Source organism: Sphaeramia orbicularis, chromosome 18 (assembly GCF_902148855.1).
Source record: "Sphaeramia orbicularis chromosome 18, fSphaOr1.1, whole genome shotgun sequence".
NCBI lineage: Eukaryota > Metazoa > Chordata > Actinopteri > Kurtiformes > Apogonidae > Sphaeramia > Sphaeramia orbicularis.
This window is the reverse complement of record NC_043974.1, coordinates 26,816,050-26,825,007: the sequence shown is the minus strand read 5'-3', so window position 1 is coordinate 26,825,007 and position 8,958 is coordinate 26,816,050. Positions and strand designations below refer to the sequence as shown.

At 34.3% G+C, this 8,958-nt stretch overlaps 1 long non-coding RNA gene across 1 annotated transcript; it reads right to left on the bottom strand.

Moving 5' to 3' along the window:
- Positions 1–1,114: 1,114 nt before the first annotated feature.
- Positions 1,115–8,064, bottom strand: LOC115438705 (uncharacterized). The gene is made up of 3 exons (XR_003938134.1): positions 8,054–8,064; positions 6,472–6,473; positions 1,115–1,299 (listed from the first exon to the last, which is right to left on the bottom strand). It is a non-coding gene; the product is annotated as an uncharacterized LOC115438705 (long non-coding RNA).
- Positions 8,065–8,958: the final 894 nt, after the last annotated feature.

Sequence of the window (8,958 nt, the reverse complement as noted above, 5' to 3'; positions counted from 1 at the left end):
ATTCACACTCAAAGAGGTCTAATGAAAGCTGGTGCATGTCCGGTTTTAAGCTGATTTCGCGTGACCTATATGTTACGCAACGTTGATTTACTGTGTGGTTTTATTGCAGAAACAAACCCTTCATTGAAGCCCTCGTGTTTGCCAAATAAACAGAGTCCAACAGCTACAGGTGGCCTTTGGTCATTGCTTCATGTTGCTCATTTATACAAAAAAAAAAAAAATGTATAACAGGCCTCTATTTTGTCACTGCCAGATTTTTGTAGTTGTCAGCAATAACTACAGGGTGTCCCATAAGTCTCCATACATAGGAGACATAATACATTCCATACATATATGGTTCTAACATGTATTTCTTTATATTTCTTCTTTATAGTTCTTCAGCAGTGGAGGAAACGCATTGAAATGTGTTCCCGACAAAATGGCAGTCATATAGAGCATATTATATAAATAAAAATGGTTTATGTCAAGAAACGTTTATTTTTCCTATGTATGGAGACTTATGGGACACCCTGCACTTATAAACAGTTTCATAGTTTTGCAGAAGCATATCATTAGCCTCATAGCATTGTCATATTTTTGTGATATCTGCAGAACTTTACTCTCCTAATGCTGCTGATTCATTTTTTGCAGATATTGCAATTTGGTCAAAAATATGACTTAGAGTAGGGGTGGGCAATTAATTTTCCTGTGGGGCCACATGAGAAACTTTGACAGTTATTAAGGGCCGCATCAATTCACTTGCAGCTCTGCTCAATATATATCTCTATAAAAACAGTAAATGAAACAGTACAACGATGCAATGAGAATGTGGAGCACAGAATACAACTATCTGATGAATATTCACAAAAACATTTTCAAAAATGTGCAAAACCAGCTCCATGGTAACTTAACATGAAAAACCATAAATGTAACTTTGTTTGTTTGCATATCTCAGTTCCTTTTCTGACTTCAGTGAAGAAATACTTAGAAGTACATGTCTTGTTAAAATCTCTGCATTCTTAATCGATCTTTCTTTCTTTTTTTTGGCGTTTGCTGACATCTTAATGGGCTGAAGCTGACCAATAAACCAATAAGCTTTATTATAACCATAAGCTTCATGCCGAGAATGGAAAGCATGTGCGAAAACACGCTAATTTAGCAGATCCTACTAAATAAAAGCTGTGCCGTTGCATTGGTTGCATCTATTACCCTGATAAATATTTGCATTGACTTTTAATTTGCCAGTGATCTCATGCGGGCCGGTCAGGGTCAGCCATCGGGCCACATGTGGTCCGCGGGCCTTACTTTGCCCAGGTCTGACTTCGAGGCTAATGATACAGTTGTGGAAAAAATTATTAGACCATCTCTTGTTTTCTTCAATTTCTTGTTCATTTTAATGCCTGGTACAACTAAAGGAACATTTGTTTGGACAAATATAATGATAACAACAAAAATAGCTCATAAGAGTTTCATTTAAGAGCTGATATCTATCCATTTTCCATGTTTTCTTGATAATAACAAAATCATTTCAGTTCTTACATCAATATCTATGACATTGTACTGACAAAAACAGTACTTTTAAGCATTCCGTGTTTTCTTTTCTGTCTGTTTCAGTCACATGATACACACAGGAGTTAGTACTTGATTGCATAACTATTGTTTTTGATGACTTTTGATGGTCTAATAATTTTTTGTATGCAGGATCATGTGTATGTGGCATTAATATTCTAATAGATATGATGGATATAACCACCTGATATCCTCTCAAACAGAATGATAAATTGTCAATGATAATACTAATTGTTTACAACTTTATCTTTTGGTGGAATTTAACAGCACTTTCCATTATTTGCAACTTTCTACGTCTACACCACCACAATTCCAAGGCATGTAGTGGACTTTTTTCTGTCTCTAACTGTGTTGTTGGTGAATATTTATAGGATTAAAGCTTCCTTTGCAGATTAAGAAGAATCTTCTCGAGTTAATTAGGTCATCAGAAAGTGAGAAAAAATCCTTTTGGATTCACTGGAAAATGCATCGTCACAAATGTGAAGGCAGGTATGTTTGTCTGAGCTCATGAAAAGTATATTTTTATTGTGTTATCGTGTGGTTTTGACAGGACGATGATGCTGCAAACTTATAGGTTAAACTACACAAGCTCATTCTCAAACATCTATGCAGGAATACATCAGTAAAATGAATTCAACATATATCCTCCTGAGAACCAGCGATGCATTTTAATCCCTATAAGCAAAGTTTCACAGCTCAGACAGATCTCATGAAATCACCTTGTATGCAATGGGGTTTCATGAACTGCATACAGATAACATACCACTTTTAATTGGTGCGTTATCTGTACGCATTATAAGCTTTCATGTGTATTTTTACACTGCGTCAAATACCATGCAATTAGCAGGTTAGTGTTAGCGGTTACGAATGTGTAAACTGGAGATCTTGGCATACACTGACATGTGGTCAAATGTCACTGAATAACACGCAAAAAGATGAAAATGCATACATATAGTACGCCAAATGACATAAGAACATACAACAGACTGATCTCATGAAATCACCTTGTATGTCACGCCAGTTCTTATGTCAGTTGGCATAATATACGTCAAATGAAAAGCCACACGGAAAGCTGTTAATGCGTACAAATAACACACCAACTAAAAGTGGCGTGTTATCCGTACGCAATTAATGATATCACGTTGCACAACTTTTAAAAAAAAACTGTTCACTGCATCAAGGTTATTATCGTTAACTAAAAGTAACGAAATGACAAAAACTAGAATTGTAAAAACATTTTCGTTAACTGAAATAAATCAGTTAGTTTTAATTCGTTTTTAGAGCAGGTTTGCTAGGTTTTAGTAGTTTTTGTTATTTTCTAAATGCTTAGTTTTAGTTTAGTTTTTTTAATATCTTTTATTTTCTTCATCATATTCTAATAAATCCCAGACAGGACTCTGCTGCTTTCTCCCAACTTTAGTCTCCATGTTTCCAGGTAGAGTTCGAACCAGAAGACGACTCTAAACCACAAGTGACGAGAAGTCCTCGACCGTGAAGTGTCGTATGGTGGCAGCAGCTAAAATTGCTTGAGTGAAATAAATCCATTTCATATCAATCCGACATTGATAAAAATGAAAACGAAGGGAATTTTATCCATAATTTGTATTCGTTTTAGTTAGTTTTGTAAGCACACAATACCTACGGAAGCCGAGAACGGCCATGGCTAATACATAATTTTATGGTCGTTATCTCGTGATAACGACTTAATTAACTCGTTATCTCAAGATAACAAAACTTGTTTTCTCGTGATAACGACTTAATTATCTCGTTATCACGAGATAACAAACTTTGTTATCTCGAGATAACGAATTAACTAATTCGTTATCAAGAGATAACAAACTTTGTTATCTTGTGATAACGACTTAATTAACTTGTTATCTCGAGATACCAAAGCTTTTTATCTCGAGATAACGAATTAATTAATTCGTTATCACGAGATAACAAACTTTGTTATCTTGTGATAACGAATTAATTAATTTGTTATCAGGAGATAACAAACTTTGTTATCTCGAGATAACAAATTAATTAATTCGTTATCTCGAGGTAACAAAGTTTGTTATCTCAAGATAATGACTTAATTAAGTCGTTATCTCGAGATAACAAAGTTTGTTATCTCGTGATAACGAGATAATTAAGTCGTTATCACGAGATAACGACCATAAAATTATGTATTAGCCATGGCCGTTCTCGGCTTCCGTAGGTATTGTGTGCTTACAAAACTAACTAAAACGAATACAAATTATGGATAAAATTCCCTTCGTTTTCATTTTTATCAATGTCGGATTGATATGAAATGGATTTATTTCACTCAAGCAATTTTAGCTGCTGCCACCATACGACACTTCACGGTCGAGCACTTCTCGTCACTTGTGGTTTAGAGTCGTCTTCTGGTTCGAACTCTACCTGGAAACATGGAGACTAAAGTTGGGAGAAAGCAGCAGAGTCCTGTCTGGGATTTATTAGAATATGATGAAGAAAATAAAAGATATACAAAAACTAAACTAAAACTAAGCATTTAGAAAATAACAAAAACTACTAAAACCTAGCAAACCTGCTCTAAAAACGAATTAAAACTAACTGAATTAGAGAGAAAAAAAGTCAAAACTAAATAAAACTAAACTAGAATGAAAAATCCAAAACTATTATAACCTTGCACTGCATTAGGACATTCCATAAAAAGGAAAAAAAAAAACCTGTTGCATTATGCTTTTTCCTATCAAGACAATTATTTGTGTAAAAAAAAAATAGATAGATAGATAGATAGATAGATAGATAGATAGATAGATAGATAGATAGATAGATAGATAGATAGATAGATAGATAGATAGATAGATAGATAGATAGATAGATAGATAGATAGGGCTGTGTATTGACAAGAATCTGGCGATACGATACAAATCACAACACTAGGATCGCGATACGATATATCACGATATATCATGATACTGTTAAAAAGGCAATTTTTTGTTTGCTTCTTTTTTTATAATTATATCCTTGAAGAACTGAATTACACCAGAAATATGCGTAAATACTAAAAACATTTTTATTTGATCAGAACAGGATTAATGCTATACCCCACCTTTTTCCTCTGTGAAAACTTAAATGACGTTTTACAGACATTACAGTTTAAGATCCTGTTCAAATGTTCATATTAGTTCGTAACCAACATCATAACATTATTTTCGTGCTATCCCAACCAAGGAATTAACATTATTTAATAAAAGAGTGTTAAATAATAATAAAGAAAATATAAAGAAAAAAGAAAAATGAACCTCCACAATATCTGCTTTTGAATAAATACCTAAAAATATTGATATAGTACTTTTACAGGGTGGGGAAGCAAAATTTACAATATTTTGAGGCAGGGATTGAAAGACAGTGTATGACCGATTAGTCTATTGAAAGTCATGAGAATTTAAATCTTCAAATCATATTTTACTGCATTTCTAACGGTCTTGTTGTCTACCTCAAGTTCAATTGCCATTTTTCTCATGGATTTGGTTGGATCCTTTAGGATTTTGGATTTGAGAGCTTTAATAAAAGCTTTGGTACGTTTTTTGTTGCTTCCTCCACTTCCAGACTTTCTCGTCATAGTTTTGCTCATAGTCATTCTCTTCTTTCCATTATAAACAGTCTTTATGGACACTCCAACTATTTTTGAAATCTCCTTTGGTGTGACGAGTGCATTCAGCAAATCACACACTCTTTGACGTTTGCTTTCCTGATTACTCATATGGGCAAAAGTTTCTGAAAAGGTATGGATAATAGTGTTAGGTATGATTATGACGTCAATATATGTTTGGTTTCAAAACAATTGACGTAGTGCCTGCTGAGAAAAAACAACTAAATGTTCTTTGTAAATTTTGCTTCCCCACCCTGTAATATCGAAACAGTATTGTGAAATGAAATATTGTGATATATTGCAGAACCAATATTTTCTTACACCCCTATAGATAGATAGATAGATAGATAGATAGATAGATAGATAGATAGATAGATAGATAGATAGATATTTACCTTGGTCTCAGGTATAATAGTAAAACAGTGCCCATATCCATTTTGCTGCAGTCTGGCTGATAATACTTAAATGTCTTCATTTAATTGAGGCTGTGATGAAAAACTCTAAGTTGCCGTGCACCATTTTCAGTGTTTTATCAAGACTTTCCCTTCAGTAAAGTATTCAACCTTGCAGACAATTACTAAGACAGAAGCAAACAATGAGAAACTACACAGAGCATCGTATTTGGATTAAAACAAAACAGAAAAATATCAGCTCTTTTGCACAAATAAATTCCTGGTATTAAGTCTCTTTTTCTTCCTTTCCGCAGCTCTTAATGGAAACGTGCGTGCAGCTGAACTCTCACATGCTCAGGTGATAGACCCCTGCACATGCAACCATCTATTTCCAAAGATGCAACTCAGCAAAAGCACTGCTGTTGTTAAATTTCATGTGGGAGGCGACAGAGTGCAACAAGCAGCATGTTCCACTGAACGGAGAACGCTGCCAGCCTGGCATAGCAGACCTCTGAACTGGGGGGGGGGGGGGGATAACAGAGGGTTCATCTGAACTGCCGTGGATTAGTAACACGAAACACAACACGTTTTATCTTATGCCTCATTCAGGGAAACAGGAGTTGACAGATAGAACAAATTCACAGGCAGATTTGGGTTGACTCGCCTTACCCAAAGGGAGTGAAGGTCACAAGTAGGCGTGTTTCACATTTCTGGCCTTGTCTCTGCTCTTTAATTGTACACAGCCACAGCAGATGTTTGGCCGCACAGTATGACTATGAAATACAACTAACACTGCAGAACTTCACCGAACCACAGCCTATTTATTAGAAACACCTCATACAGTCATGGAAAAAATTATTAGACCATCAAAAGTCATCAGAAACAATGGTTATGCAATCAAGTACTAACTCCTGTGTGTATCAGGTGACTAAAACAGACAGAAAAGTAAACATGGAATGCCTAAAACTGTGTTTTTCAACCTTGGGGTCGTCTGGAATTCAAGTGGGGTCACCTGAAATTTCTAGTAATTGATAAAAAATAAAATAAAAACTTACTAATGAAAAATATATGGTGAGTTGACAGAGACCATCCCAATACATAAAAGACATGACAAACTGTGAAGCTGAAACTGAAGCACTGTGGTTCTGTTTATCTGTCAAATGTTCATTGTGGTCGGTTTCAGATGCTGCAGCTCGTTCATAATTCATAGTTTGAGTTCTTGTTTGTTCAGTATTAATTACACTGGTCAACAACAAATTTATTGTTTAAGTTTTTTGAGCTGATTTAGGATAATTTTGGTGTGCTGAATCCAAAAATCACATTAATTTTGCTCAATCAGGTCAACTTTCTGAACTATGCTACATATTGGCTTTTTAACATTTTTGCTTACATTTATGGGCATTTTCACATCATATGATACAAAATTCTTTCAAATTTCTTGCAATAAACGACTTCTGAAGATTTTACTTTTGCCAATTTATGGTTAATGTTTTTTTTTTAATATTACAGGTGAATGAAATGGCTTTGACTAGAAGATCTTGCAAAAATAAGCCTGACGTATTCTGCTACATCTGCGGTGAATAAACCATTGTACCTAACAGGAATCAAGTGATCAAATGATTTTTTTTCTCTTAAAGTCTATTTTGGATGAGAACTATATAAAAAATCAACTGATAAAGTCACAAAAATGTAATCAATTTTGTGAGAAGGTCAAATTTTTCAAAATCAAATTAGCAAAAAAACCTGACCTGATTGAGAAAAACAGATGTCATTTTTGGATTTAGCGATGCAAAATGGTCCTAATTCAGTTGAAAAAACCTAGACAACTTGCAAAAAACATTTTTTTGTAACCCAGTGTTATCAGCCTTGTAAATCCAAGCTGGACTGACTGTACATATCCTGACCGAGAAAAATCAAATTCTCACTTTGTGCAGTAATCTACACCTGGCTTTTCTGCCTCTGTCCATAATAATATACAGGGTGGGGAAGCAAAATTTACAATATTTTGAGGCAGGGATTGAAAGACAGTGTATGACCAATTAGTTTATTGAAAGTCATGAGAATTTATTTGCCACAAGAAAATTTACATAATAAAAAATGTTTTTATTCTATGTGTCCTCCTTCTTTCTCAATAACTGCCTTCACACGCTTCCTGAAACTTGCGCAAGTGTTCCTCAAATATTGGGGTGACAACTTCTCCCATTCTTCTTTAATAGTATCTTCCAGACTTTCTCGTAATAGTTTTGCTCATAGTCATTCTCTTCTTTCCATTATAAACAGTCTTTATGGACACTCCAACTATTTTTGAAATCTCCTTTGGTGTGACGAGTGCATTCAGCAAATCACACACTCTTTGACGTTTGCTTTCCTGATTACTCATATGGGCAAAAGTTTCTGAAAAGGTATGGATAATAGTGTTAGGTATGATTATGACATCAATATATGTTTGGTTTCAAAACAATTGACGTAGTGCCTGCTGAGAAAAAACAACTAAATGTTCATTGTAAATTTTGCTTCCCCACCCTGTACATTATATAGACTAAATGTTGTCTAAAATTAACACTTATTTGCAACATAGTATAGAAAACTACATGATCCAAAAACAAAAATTTTAGCAAAAAATTTTCTTGGTTTTGAATGTCTGGGGTTACCAGAAATTTATGATGCTAAAATGGGGTCACGAGCCAAAAAAGGTTGGGAACCACTAGCCTAAATGCACTGTTTTTGGCAGTACAATGCCACAGCTCAGTGGTTCCCAACCTTTTTTTGGCTCATGACCCCGTTTTAATATCACAAATTTCTAGTGACCCCAGACATTCAAAATAGAGACATTTTTTTGCTAAAATTAATTTGTTGTTGATCTTGTAATAATCTGCTATAATATGTTACAAATAGAAGTAAAATTTTACATTACATTTAGGCTATATAATGTATTGTATACATGCATATACTCTATTCGGTCTGGTTTTCTGTGACTGTGTTCGGGCAGGTTGAAGCGTAGTAACACATGCAGTCACATGATCGGGTCAGTCAAGATATGCCCTCTCAGATGTTATATCCTGCATTTTATTTGAACTTGATTTTTATTAGGAAACGTATGTGGTGTTTTAATTATCATGAAACATATATTGAATTGTTAAAAAACTGTTTATATTAGTAATTTTTTTTTTTTTTTTTTTTATCAGAAACTAGAAATTTCAGGAATTTCATTTGAATTCCAGGCGACCCCATGTAGGATCACGACCCCGAGGTTGAAAAACTATACCATAGTTATTGATGTAAGAACTGAAGTGATTTCGGTTATTATCAAGAAAACCATGGAAAATGTCAAGATATCAGCTCTGAAATGAAACTCTTATGAGCTATTTTTGTTATTATCATGATATTTGTCCAAAC